Below are 14796 nucleotides of genomic sequence, written 5' to 3'. Positions count from 1 at the left end.
TGATTTTGTGTTTGTGGGAGAAGCATGTTTTGAAAGTTTTTGAAAATTTTACTTTGATATCCTCAGAGGTGACATCAGAAACGAGTGGGAGTAGTACATTCCAGGCAGGGAGGGATCTTGATAGGTTAAGTGGTGGGAACAGAAGTGGATCTTGGTGGGACTGGCAAACTTTCTGTAAAGGGTCAGATAAGACCGCAAGGTCTGCACTGGAACTTTTGAACTCTACTATTGTAGCATGAGCTCAACCACAGAAAATATATAAGAAAACCAGAGTGACTATTTTTAAAAAAACTGCTGAAATTTGAATTTTTTATGTCCATGTGTCACGTTATTTTCTTTTCCATCCTTTGTAAATGTAAAAGTCATTCTTGAAGGCCATACAGAAATTAACAGCCTGAAGGCTGCAGGCCAATCCTCGGCATAGGTAGTCCAGAGCATAGGGGGAAGGTAGGTCGCAACCAGATAATGGTGGCACTGAGTAGCAGGCTAATTGTTTTCAACTTATTTCTCTGACAGTGGGAAACTATTGATTTTTTTTGAAGGGGAGTAACACTCTTGTGTTCTAGAAAGATTAATTTGGCACCAACATATAAGATGAACTGAAAATGGAGGAATTGAAGATAGCATTTGGAAGTCTGCAAGCTGAAACAACTGGCAATTTCCATTGTCAAAAGAAAGTGCTATGGGGAAAATTGCCTTCCATACGAATTTTTTGAAAATTCAAATCCATTGCATTGTATTTTATAGTTTATTTACTACCCCCATTGTACATATTTTAAGGGATTTCACGTTAGTGTAGCTCTGGAAATGGCTTCTCACCCAGAAGTTTCACAAATACCTTGTAATCAGGATTATCCATGCATACAGCTTATCTATTAACTGATGGGGACCCAATTTGTACCAGATCTATTTTTCAAATTCACTGAAAAGTTTTATATCTAGTAGGGAACAAAATCAAGTTTCAAGGATGTGTAGCTATAGTGTCAGGGATCTGGCGAGAAAAATATGCAACCCAAATTGGCAGAAACCAGAGAATGGTTGGTATTAGCTCCTATTTCACAAATTTGATCCTAACAGTCTTCCAAGAGAAAAGAATTCCCACGCCAGTTTAACAAACTAGTGGACTTCGCTGGTGGTCCAGTGGTTAGGAATCCATCTGCCACTGCAGCGGACACCAGTTTGATCCGTGGTCCGGGAAGATTGCACGTTCCCAGGAGCAACTTAGCCCATGTGCCACAACTACTGAGCCCCATGTGCTGCAACTGTTGAAGCCCAAGCCTAGATAGAGCCCGTGCTGTACAGTAAGAGAAGCCATCACAATGAGAAGCCTGTACAACACTGCAGCTCGAGAGCAGCCCCTGCTCCACAACTAGAGAAACAGACCCAACATAGCCAAAAATAAAATTTTTAAAAATAGCAGTAAAAAGGAACACAAAGAATTTGTCAGTTTCAGTTGTAGCATCCATCTTTTCCCTGAATTTTTCTGAGGCTGGAGTTTAAGTGTCCACAGTCACTAATAGCAAGAGAGAACTTTATAGATTGACATGAGCCATTTTTTTAAAAGTCCAGTTTTATGAATGGGTTTTCTAATAAGACAAGAACTTTTGTAAATAAAAGGAAAAGGAGCAAGTAGTAATCTGTTCTAGGTATAGGGTATAAGAAATTGGTCAAAGTTTAAGGGAGACAACATGACATGTAAACATCACATATCCCATGATGTAAACATAACATATACCAACTTAAATTACTTTATGATCATAAATTACTTTTTTTTAAACTTAAATTACTTTATGATCTCTGATACCATCACATCTTCCTGCTAGAAACATACCCTGCCAGCCTGGTTTAACAGTAAGAGAAAGGGGTAAGAAAATAACTGTCTTATGTTGAGCTTTTTCATATCCTGAGTTTTGCTGCTACTTTCTCCAGTAGAATGACAAAGGCATGAACTGCTCTAAGTGAAGGAAGAGGCTTTAAAAAGCTAATTTCATTTTAAAATAAAATACATTGAAATAGGCTAAAAATGGTCTTCTACCCCAAACATCACCTTACTGCAGTTCATATTGTAGAAAATATGACAATAAATAGTGATATATTCTTAATTCTATGTAAATTATCAGTACTGTCTGGGATCAGAAAAAATGAGCTAATAGTTTTAATTTCATAGTCTTCATGAGAGAGAATGTATTACTGTTCGTGGGTAACTCTGTTTGCCATAGGTAAATAGATCATTGTGCTTTTTCCATTGAGTGAGGTGGGAAGTGACCAGAAGAAGGTTACATATACATTCAGACATTAGATTTTGGAGAAATATTAACATTTTGTTCAGCACTTTGCAGGATAACTAGGATAGCTGGGTATATAATGGGATGATGGAGAGAAAGGATTACTTTCAAAGTTAAAGGAGCCTTTATTTTTTTCTGATTTTTTAGTTGCTCACTTGAATTTTTTTTTAATGCTCCCTTTTCCAGGACATAAAGACTACCATTTGGGGGAAATAAGAAAAGACCAAGTGCTTAGAGATTTCATGTAAAAAATATTTGGAGGGAATTCCTTTGTGGTCCAGTGGTTAGGACTCTACTCTTTCACTACTGTGGGCCCAGTTGTTCCCTGATCAGGGAACTAAGATCCCACAAGCCACCCAACGTGGCAAAAAAAAAAAAAAAGAATTTTTCATATGCCTGATACAGCAAAGCAATACTGTTCCTGACTTCCAGGAATTGTAGAAAAGATAAGTAAATACATAGACTATAATGCATGGTGATGAGTACTATATTAGAGCTGTAAACAGAGTACTGTGGGAACAGCAACCCATAGAAATAAGTAGAGAAGTCTGGGAAGGTGTCAAAAAGGGGTAAGGATCAAAGCTGAGTTTCAAAGGCTGAATTAATTTCTCCCAGGCCAATGGTGAGAGGGAGAAGAGGTTATTCCAGGCATAAGATAGCACATAAAAAGCAGTGGAATTTTCAAGGATCTGTGCAAAGTTCAGCATGGTTAGAGCTTATGAGAGACTGTAGGTAAAGGAGAGTAGTGAGAAATAAGGCAGCAAATTCAGTGGGTTCAGGGCAGATGGTAAATGGCCCTATATGCTTGCCTAAGGAGTTTGGATTTAATTCTGCTGGCAACAGAAGTTTTTTATTAATCATATAGGAGTGATGCTACAGTGTGAGTGGACAAGCTTCTTGACTACAGGGACTGGTGTCATATTTGTCTTTGTGTTTCTAGTGCCAGACACGTAATAGGTGCTCAAAATTTGTGGAATATAATTTGCTGGAAAAAGACTACAGACAGGTCAGCTATGGTAGTTTAGGCAAGACAGTAGACCCAGAACTAAAACAATCACTGAGGAATTGAAGAGAAGTGCTTACTCAAAATTTTTACTAATTTCTGACCTTGAAGACCAGTTAGAAAAAGGGGACGAGATAAAGAGGCTTCTAGTTTGGGAGAGTAGGTGAATGACACCATTAGCTGAAACTAAAAGGGACAGATGGAGAAGTAAAAAGAGACACTTTAATATTGTATATATTTAGTAGTTGAGGGAAGGTTTTTTATTTTTGTGGCTTGCTTAGGAATGAGGAAGTGTTTTTGTTTTGTTTTTATCATGTTTGAAGAGTAAGAGAAAAAGCCAGTAGAAAGGGAGGGGTCAAAGACAGGATAATTGAGAGCACAAGGTCGGATATGAGACGCAGGAGAAGATAAAACCCAGAGGAAAGAGGGAAGGCGATGAATGTCTAAGGGCTTTTAAATTATTATATAAGCAATTTCTAAACCCCTTACAAAAACTCAAGGCTTGGCTTATAAGGAGATCTCTCATGTAGTGTATATAGATAGAACTATTTTGGTACTCTAATCCTAAGTTTTGGATTTGTGTGATAGACTGAATGCTTGTGTCCCCCCCAAAATTCATAGGTTGAAATCCTAACTCCCAATGTGATGGTATTAGGAGGTGGAGACTTTGAGAGGTAATTAGGACATGAGGGTGAACCATCCATAAATGGGATTAGTGCCCATTTCGAAGGGAACTCAGAGACGAACTGCTCTTGTCTCATCTTTCCACCATGTGAGGATACAATGAAAAGTCACAGTCTGCAACTGGGAAGACAGCCTTCAGCAGAACCTTACCATGCTAGTACCCTGATCTCAGATTTCTTAGCCTCCAAAACTGTGAGAAGTAAAGTTCTATTGTTTCTAAGCTACCTAGTACATAGTACTTTGTTAGAGCAGCCCGACCTAAGACAATTTGCCAAAGATGATCAGTCATATATCAAAGTGATGATTTCATACAGATCCAATCATCTTTATATAAACTTTAATGATAACTGATAACAGGAATGAGGGTATTCCTTTTTAAAAATATTTTATTTATTCAACTGTGCCTAGTCTTAGTTATGGCACATGGGATCTTTGATCTTCATTGTGGTACACAGGATGTTTAATTGCGGCATGCAGGATCTTTAGTTGCAGCATGCGAATTCTAAGTGGTTTCCTGACCAGGGATCTAACCCAGGCTCCCTGCCTTGGAAGTGCAGAGTCTTAGCCACTGGTCCACCAGGGAAGGCTCAAGAACGGGAGTACTCTATTTGATAGAGTCCTGATACAGACTCAAGAATATTTTGTACTGAAGCTCATATAATGTTATGTGTCAATTATATCTCAAAAACTTAGAAGAATACTTTGTTACCTAAATAGTGAAGTTTCATCACTTTAATATTCTTATTTTCAGTATAAAATTGTAGGTTCCAAAGAGTCTGAGATTTTGTCTTGTTTGTTGTATTCCTAGGGCCTGATATGTAATAGATATTTCTTCCATTCATTTATCCAACACATTTATTAAGCGCCTTCTGTGACCCAGCATTGTTGTAGATGCTAAGGATATAACAATAAACAAAACAAAAATCCTTACCCTCAAAGAGCTTACACTGTAGTCAGGGAGACAATAAAGAAGCAAGAAATATGCTGAGATGTATTACTCAACATCTTTTACAAAAAAATTTAAGAAGTTACAATCTATCAAATATCTATTATTTATTAAAATAACACATTCTCAAGTATGTGGCCGAAGAAGTTTGCAAAGAAATGAAGTTATGGGTAAGTTACAGTTATTGGTGATGATAAGGCCAAGACCATTGAAATGAGTGGCTCAGGTATGATGTAGAATATCATTGGGGGAAAAGAGGTCAATGAACTTGAAATATAAGGTATTGAAGAAATATTGATATCACCAAGAATTCTGATAGTTTTGTCCCTGGAGAGAGTGACAGACAACCAGGATCTAAAATCTTAAAGAAATGAGTAGAAGTAACCTAGGGAAAAAGGCAAATTACAAGAGGAGCTAGTGAGTGTGTAGTATACAGATCTTACTCAACTCACAGTGGGGTTATGTCAAACCCATTGTTTGTTAAAAATGCATTTAATATACAACCTACTGAACAACATAGCTTAGTTTAGCCTACCGTAAATGTGCTTAGAACACATTAGCCTACAAGTTAGGCAAAATCATCTAACACAAATTACTTTGTAATGTTGACATAAAAAAATGTTCAGCATCACTAATAGAAAAATGCAATTCAAAACTACAGTGAGAGGGAGTTCCCTGGTGGTCCAGTGGTTAAGAATCTGCTTGCCATTGCAGGGAACACAGGTTCAGTACCTGATCCAGGAGGATTCCACATGCTGTGGAGCAATTAAACTCCTGTGCTACAGTTACTGAGCCCATACTCTAGAGCCCATGCTCCACCACAAAAGAAGCCATTGCAATGAGAAAGAAGCCTGTGCACCACAACGAAGCAAAGGCCCCCACTTGAGGCAACTAGAGAAAGCCTGTGAAGCACAATAAAACAAGGTATCCCTGAATTGTACTAAAAGTGAAAAATTGATCATATGGGTACATATGACAACCATTCTGTAATGGTTGTCAGCATACGGCTTGTTGACTCTCTAGATCACATCGCTGATTGGGAGCTGTGGGTCCCTGCACTGCCTCGTATCACAAGAGAGTATTATACCAAATAATGCTAGCCCAGGAAAAGATCAAAATTTAGAATTTGAAATATGGTTTCTACTATGTGCATATTGGGGCTTCCCAGGTGGCTTTAGTGATAAAAAACCCACCTGCTAGTGCAGGTTACACATAAGAGACATGGGTTTGATTCCTGGATCAGGAAGATCCCCTGGAGGAGGGCACTACAACTTACTCCAGTATTCTTGCCTGGAGAGTCCCATGGACAGAGGAGCCCCAGGCTACAGCCCACAGGGTGACACACAGTTGGACACGACTAAGCACACACACATATGTATAGTTCTTTTGCATCATTGTAAAGTTGAAAAATCAACCATAAGTTATACAATTCAAAGTTGGGGTCTGTCTGTAGTCTGATAACTTATGCTTTTTAAAAGGAATTTATTTTGGCTGTGCCAGGTCTTCGTTGCTGTGCCAGCTACTCTGTAGTTGCAGTTTGAGTGCTTCTCATTGCAATGGCTTCTCTTGTTGTGGAGCTCAGACTCTAGGGCCCTTGGGCTCAGTAATTGCAGCTTCCAGGCTCTAGAGCACAGGCTCAACCATTGTGGCCCATGGACCTAGCTGCTCCGTAGCACGTAGAATCTTCCCAGATCAGGGATCAAACGCGTGTCTCCTGAATTGGCAGGAAGATTCTTTACCACTGAGTCACCAGGGAAGTCCAACTTATATCAAGAGGACACCCCATCTCAAGGTGCCATAGTCCCAAAGACTGTAGGAGAATAGTTACATTCAAGAAGGCTGCGGGGAAACACTGCCATCAAAGGAGAGCCAGGTTCCACTTAAGGCACTAAGGTGAAGGAAATGTTCAGAAAACAGATTGAGAAGTAAGTGATTTTGCAGACATTTGATCTTGAGTTGAGTTGTGAAAGGATTTCAAAATTTAGAAAGGGGTGTGAAATAAAGTTAGAAGTGATGATACGCAGACTGTAGGAATTTTAGTGGCTGGGGAATCCTGGATTCTAATGATAACTGACTGAACAGGGATAAAGGGCATAATGATCTCAAGGAAGATAGTGTTAGAGAAGCTGTGAATGTTGAGTAAAATGGGGACTTTTGCCAGGACATGCACAGTTCTGGGGTTCCTGCTTGACTGCTGCTGACAGAGGTCAACCGGAAAACATGCAGAAGCTGTTCTTAACCTGAGCATACTGATTCCCTCATTTTTTTAAAAAAATAAGGTTTGGGGAATTTCCTGGTGGCCTTGTGGTTAGGCTTCCAGGCTTTCACGGCTGTGGCCTGGGTTCAGGCCCTGGTCGAGGAACTGAGATCCCACAAGTGACATGGCACAGCAAAAGTAAAAAAAATTAAAGTGTACAAATCTTAGTCCCTCTCGACTTATCAGGAAACTCTACTCCATGCTTAAAGAGGGACATTTTAAATTCCTAGCCCATGGGTCACTCTCTTGACCCCTGCAGTTGCCAACAGCATCTGGTTTTATTTCTAGTAGCTTTTTTTTTTTTTTTTTTGGTCATGCTGTGGGGTATGCAGGATCTTAGTTCTCAACCAAGCATCAAACCTGTGTCCCTACAGTGGAAATGTGGAGTCCTAACCAATGGACCACTAGGGAAATTCCTATTTCTAGTAGCTTTATCTTGATTCTTGCTCAATAAATAACTTGTTGAAAGAGTATGTCAGGTGCCAGATCTGTGAGGGAAATAATTTTTTAAAAGATCTTTTAAGTCCATATCCTTGACCTCTTTGAAGCATCTGACATAATTGATCAATCACTCCTTTTTCTTGAAATGGCTCACTTCTAGTTCTTGTCAGTCTCTGTGACTGATGACTGACTGGTCTTTCTCTGTCCTTCACTGACTCTCTGCTGTCCTCTAAAATACAAGTGATCTCCTAAATTCTACTCTGGAGCTCTCCGTTCCATCACTAGTGGTTGCCAGACTTTCTTGATCACAGTTATTTATTAATGTATATATCTCAACATATATATTGCTCTGCACATATCTGTAAGATTACCACTAATTCACAGATGTGAAATCCATGAATAATGATGATTAGCTGTATATGCACATACATTTTGTTGTTGTTCAGTCACGTCTGACTCTTTGCGACCCCAGGGTCTGCAGCACTCCAGGCTTCCCTGTCCCTCATTACCTCCTGGAATTTGCTCAAATTCATGTCCATTGAGTTGGTGATGCTATCTAACCATCTTATCCTCTGCCATACCTTCTCCTTTTGCCTTCAGTCTTTCCCAGCATCAGGGTCTTTTCTAATGAGTCAATTCTTTGCATAAGGTGGCCAAAGTATTGGAGCTTCAGCTCCAGCATCAGTCCTTTCAGTTAATATTTAGGGTTGATTTCCTTTGGGATTGACTGGTTGGATCTCCTTACAGTCCAAGGGACTCTCAAAAGTCTTCTCCAGCACCACAATCCAAAAACGTCAATTCTTTGCCGCTCAGCCTTCTTTATGGTCCAACACTCACATCCATACATGACTACTGGAAAAACCATACCTTTGACTATACAGACCTTTGTCAGCAAAGTGATGTTTCTGCTTTTTAATATGCTGTCTAGGTTTGTCATAGCTTCCAAGCAGCAAGTGTCTTTTAATTTCGTGGCTGCAGTCACCATCTGCAGTGATTTTGGAGCCCAAGGAAATAAAATCTGTCACTGTTTCTACTTTTTCCGCATCTATTTGCCATGAAATGATGGGACTGAATGCCATGATCTTAGTTTTTTGGATGTTGAATTTTAAGCCAGCTTTTTCACTGTCCTCTTTCATCTTCATCAAGAGGCTCTTTAGTTCCTCTTCACTTTCTGCCATTAGAGTGACATCATCTGCATATCTGAGGTTATTGATATTTCTCGTGGCAATCTTGATTCCAGCTTGTGAGTCATCCAGCCTGCCATTTCACATGATGTACTTTGCATATAAGTTAAATAAGCAGGGTGGCAACATACAGCCTTGACATACTCCTTTCCAAATTTGGAACCAGTTAGTTGTTCCATGTCCACTTCTAACTGTTGCTTCTTGTCTGAATACAGGTCTCTCAGGAGACAGGTGTGGTATTCTCATGTTGCTGTCTCTTTATGAATTTTCCAGTTTGTTATGATCCACATAGTCAAAGGCTTTAGTGTAGTCAATGAAGATGTAATTTTTAAAATTCCCTTGCCTTTTCTATGATCCAATGAATGTTGGTAATTTGATACCTGGTTCCTCTTCAGTTCAGTTCATTCACTCAGTCAAGTCCAATGCTTTGTGACCCCATGGACTGAGCACGCCAGGCTTCCCTGCCCATCACCAACTCCCAGGGCTTGCTCACACTCATGTCCATCAAGTCAGTGATGCCATCCAAACATCTCATCCTCTGTCTGCCTTTTCTAAATCCAGCTTGTACATCTGGAAGTTCTCAGTTCACGTACTGTTGAAGCCTAGCTTATTAGGACTTTTGAGGATTACCTTGATAGCATGTTAAAATAGTATGGCCATAAATAAAACAAAATGGTTTCTTCTCATACTTCAGGGCTTCCTTTCCCTGTTGGCTTTGAGGCATGAGGGTGGTAAGATGTCAGTTTTTTTTTTTTTTTCTGGCCATGGTGCAAGATTTGTGGGATTTTAGTTCCCCAACCAGGGATTGCAACCCAGGACCTCAGCAGTGAGAGTACAGAATTCTAGCCACTGGACTGCCAGAAAACCCCTGAGATGTCCTTTTTGTTTTTTGGCTGCACTGGGTCTTATTGCAGCATGTGGGATCCAGTTCCTTGATCTGGGATCAAACCAAGGCCCTCCCACCTCGGCAAAGAGAGCTTGAAGTCTTAGCCATTGGACCACCAGAGTAGTCCCAGGCCTCATTTTAAAGTGAGCTTGAAAACTATAGCTACTTAGTTGAATTATTGTGGGGATTAAATAAAATAATGTACTTAATCACACGATCTAGCAGATAATAAAAACTGGATGAATGTCAGGTATTGTTATTAAATCTATTGTCCACCCTCATTTGGTAGAAAATCTTCCAGTGGAATAGCATAGGGGAGGGTTCCACCCCAGTGCCAGTCTAAATTATTTTAGCATTCTGGGTTCTGTTCAGTTCAGTTCAGTCACTCAGTCATGTCCGACTCTTTGTGACCGCATGGACTGCAGCACGCCAGGCCTCCCTGTCCATCACCAACTCCTGGAGTTTACTCCAACTCATGTCCATTGAGACGGTGATGCCATCCAACCATCTTATCCTCTGTCATCCCCTTCTCTTTCTGCCGTCAGTCTTTCCCAGCATCAAGGTCTTTTCAAATGAGTTCGCATTAGGTGGCCAAAATATTGGAGTTTCAGCTTCAACATCAGTCCTTCCAGTGAATATTCAGGACTGATTTCCTTTAGGATGGACTGGCTGGATCTCCTTGCAGACCAAGGGACTCTCAAAAGTCTTCTCCAACCCCACAGTTCAAAAGCATCAGTTCTTTGGCACTCAGCTTTCTTTATAGTCCAATTCTCACACCATACATGACTACTGGAAAAACCATAGCCTTGACCAGACAGACCTTTGCTGGCAAAGTAATGTCTCTGATTTTTAATATACTGTCTAGGTTGGTCATAGCTTTGCTTCCAAGGAGTAAGTGTCTTTTAATTTCATGGCTGCAGTCACCATCTGCAGTGATTTTGGAGCCCCCCAAAATAAAGTCTGACACTGTTTCCACTGTTTCCCCATCTACTTCCCATGAAGTGATGGAACTGGATGCCATGATCTTAGTTTTCTGAATGTTGAGCTTTAAGCCAACTTTTTCACTCTCCTCTTTCACTTTCATCAAGAAGCTCTTTAGTTCTTCACTTTCTGCCATAAAGTTGGTGTCATCTGAATATCTGAGGTTATTGATATTTCTCCCGGCAATCTTGATTCCAGCTTGTGCTTCATCTAGCCCAGTGTTTCTCATGATGTACTCTGCATATAAGTTAAATAAGCAGGGTGACAGTATACAGCCTTGATGTACTCCTTTCCCAATTTGGAACCAGTCTGTTGTTCCCTGTCCAGTTCTAACTGTTGCTTCCTGACCTGCCTACAGATTTCTCAGGAGGCAGGTCAGGTTGTCTGGTATTCCCATCTCTCTCAGAATTTTCCAGTTTATTGCGATCCACACAGCCAAAAGCTTTGGCATAGTCAATAAAGCAGAAATAGATGTTTTTCTGGAACTCTCTTACTTCTTCCATGATCCAGTGGATGTTGGCAATTTGATCTCTGGTTCCTCTGCCTTTTCTAAAACCAGCTTGAACATCTGGATGTTCACAGTTCATGTATTGTTGAAACCTGCCTTGGAGAATTTTGAGCATTACTTTACTAGTGTGTGAGATGAGTGCAATTGTGCGGTAGCTTGAGCATTCTTTGGCATTGTCTTTCTTTGGGATTGGAATGAAAACTGACCTTTTCCAGTCCTGTGGCCACTGCTGAGTTTTCCAAATTTACTGACATATTGAGTTCAGCACTTTCACAGCATCATCTTTTAGTATTTGAAATACCTCAACTGGAATTCCATCACCTCCACTAGCTTTGTTCGTAGTGATGCTTCCTGAGGCCCACTTGGCTTCACATTCCAGGATGTCTGGCTCTAGATGAGTGATCACACCATTGTGATTATCTGGGTTGTGAACATCTTTTTTGTACAGTTCTTCTGTGTATTCTTGCCACCTCTTAATATCTTCTGCTTCTGTTAGGTCCATATAATTTCTGTCCTTTATTGAGCCTGTCTTTGGATGAAATGTTCCCTTGATATTTCTAATTTTCTTGAAGAGATCTCTAGTCTTTCCCATTCTATTGTTTTCTCTATTTCTTTGCGCTGATCACTGAGGAAGGCTTTCTTATCTCTCCTTGCTATTCTTTGGATCTCTGCATTCAAATGGATATATCTTTCACTTTTTCCTTTGCTTTTCGATTCTCTTCTTTTCACAGCTATTTGTAAGGCCTCCTCAGACAGCCATTTTGCTTTTTTGCATTTCTTTTCTCTTGGGGGTACAGAATGAAGCAGGGCAAAGGCTAATAGAGTTTTGCCAAGAGAACGCACTGGTCATAGCAAACACCCTCTTCCAACAACACAGGAGAAGACTCTACACATGGACATCACCAGATGGTCAACACTGAAATCAGATTGATTATATTCTTTGCAGCCAAAGACGGAGAAGCTCTGTACAGTCAGCAAAAACAAGAGTGGGAGCTAACTGTGGCTCAGATCATGAACTCCTTATTACCAAATTCAGACTTAAATTGAAGAAAGTAGGGAAGAACCACTAGACAATTCAGGTGAAGTGAAGTGAAGTGAAGTCGTTCAGTCGTGTCCGACTCTTTGCGACCCCATAGACTGCAGCCTGCCAGGCTCCTCTGTCCATGGGATTTTCCAGGCAATAGTACTGGAGTAGATTGCCATTTCCTTCTCCAGGGTATCTTCCCAACCCAGAGCTCGAACCTGGGTCTCCCGCATTGTAGACAGAGGCTTTACCGTCTGAGCCACCAGGGAAGAATTCAGGTATGACGTAAATAAAATCCCTTATGATTATACAGTGGAAGTGAGAAATAGATTTAAGGGACTAGATATGATAGACAGAGTGCCTGATGAACTATGGATGGAGGTTCATGACATTGTGCAGGAGACAGGGATCAAAACCATTCCCAAGAAAAAGAAATGCCTTCTGGGTTAAGGATCCATAACTTACTCATTTTGCTTTTTCCCGTCTTTGTAGACAAAGAGTATCTGAACTGTAATATTTATAATAGGTGAGCATTAGAGGTCACCTAATGTTCCATGTAAGGACAAATCTTCAAAGGATCTCAACATAACCTAACCTCTACTAGGTATATTATTATCCAAAATTATTATAAATAATATTATTATAAATAATATCAGTTCAGTTCAGTTCAGTTCATTTGCTCAGTTGTGTCCGACTCTTTGCGACCCCATGAATCACAGCACGCCAGGCCTCCCTGTCCATCACCATCTCCCGGAGTTCACCCAGACTCACGTCCATCGAGTCCGTGATGCCATCCAGCCATCTCATCCTCGGTCATCCCCTTTTCCTCCTGCCCCCAATCTCTCCCAGTATCAGAGTCTTTTCCAGTGAGTCAGCTCTTTGCATGAGGTGGCCAAAGTACTGGAGTTTCAGCTTTAGCATCATTCCTTCCAAAGAAATCCTAGGGTTGATCTCCTTCAGGATGGACTGGTTGGATCTCCTTGCAGTCCAAGGGACTCTCAAGAGTCTTCTCCAACACCACAGTTCAAAAGCATCAATTCTTTGGTGCTCAGCCTTCTTCACAGTCCAACTCTCACATCCATACATGACCACAGGAAAAACCATATCCTTGATGGACCTTAGTCGGCGAAGTAATGTCTCTGCTCTTGAATATGCTATCTAGGTTGGTCATAACTTCTCTTCCAAGGAGTAAGTGTCTTTTAATTTCATGGCTGCAGTCACCATCTGCAGTGATTTTGGAGCCCCCCAAAATAAAGACTGACACTGTTTCTACTGTAATTTGTAGACTGTATTACAGTTTATAATGCTTTTTCATATACAGTATTTAGTGCTCATCACTCTTATGAGATTATATCCCCATTTTACACTTCAGTTGAACCTCCATGGAATCAAATTACATTCATGTCCAATATTACATAGATTTTAAGCAGTAGAATTAGTATTTGAATCCAGTGTTACAAAAGCTATAGTTTAAAATATAAACAGTAAGATATGTATATGTAAGGTTAAAATTATACTGCTAGTGTAGATGGCATTCTAACAGGGAATTCATACTCCATAAGGGTTACCAGAATTACTTCAGTTGTCTTAATTCTGGTCAGCATTAGACATTTTGCACATTAAACTAATGAGTGTCAGAAATTAGCTTCTGTTGGAGACATTAATGGATTATTAATTGGAATAATGGATGTTAAAATATGAGCTCTCATTGTTGAAAATAGTGGTACTATGGATGAACTAAAATACTCAAAACACTCCCCATGCTTACATGAACTGGTAATGGTACACGAAATGATAAAACAAACAAAAAAATTAGTTAAAATCAAGGAAAGCCTATAGCCTATGTTCTTAGGGATGGAACCTGACACTCAGTGGGGATTTGTGGTTGCCTGGTAACTCTAAGGGTAATAGCATCCTGATTTTGTAGTATTACTGCAAGTATCTTGATTCAAACTTCATGCCAAATATTGGTGGGGTCATGGAACACAGTGCTTAGATTAAAAAAAATTTTTTTTATTTTGGCTTGTTTGTGTGTGCTAAGTTGCTTCAGTCCTGTCTGACTCTTTGTGACCCCATGGACTGTAGCCAGCCAGGTTCTGCTGTCCATGGGGATTCTCTAGGCAAGAATACTGGAGTGGGTTGCCATTTCCTTCTCCAAGGGGATCTTCCTGACCCAGGGATCAAACCTGAGTCTCCTGCATTGCAGGCAGACTCGTTACCTTCTGAGCCACCAGGGAAGCAGAAAATAACTGCCAATTGGGACATGCGAAGGGATAGGCTACCCACTCCAGTATTCTGGCCTGGAGAATTCCATGGACTGTATAGTTGGACATGACTGAGCAACTTTCACTTTCACTTTCTTTCAACTATGTGAATCACAAGGAAGCCCTGTGAAAGCAAAGGAGAAGAAACTTTTATAGAAGAGAAGGGGAAGTCAGGAGGAACCTTATAAACAAAAGTCCATTGGAGGAAACTAAAAGTTCAAAAAATTCAAAAACAGGCTTCCATAGTAGCTTGGGCAGTAAAGCATCACCTGCAGTGCAGAAGACCCTAGGTTTGATCCCTGGGTCAGGAATATCTTCTGGAGAAGGAAATGG

This window comes from Capra hircus, chromosome 5 (assembly GCF_001704415.2).
Source record: "Capra hircus breed San Clemente chromosome 5, ASM170441v1, whole genome shotgun sequence".
Taxonomy (NCBI): domain Eukaryota; kingdom Metazoa; phylum Chordata; class Mammalia; order Artiodactyla; family Bovidae; genus Capra; species Capra hircus.
The sequence above is the reverse complement of the archived record's forward strand: the minus strand, read 5'-3'. Positions refer to the sequence as shown.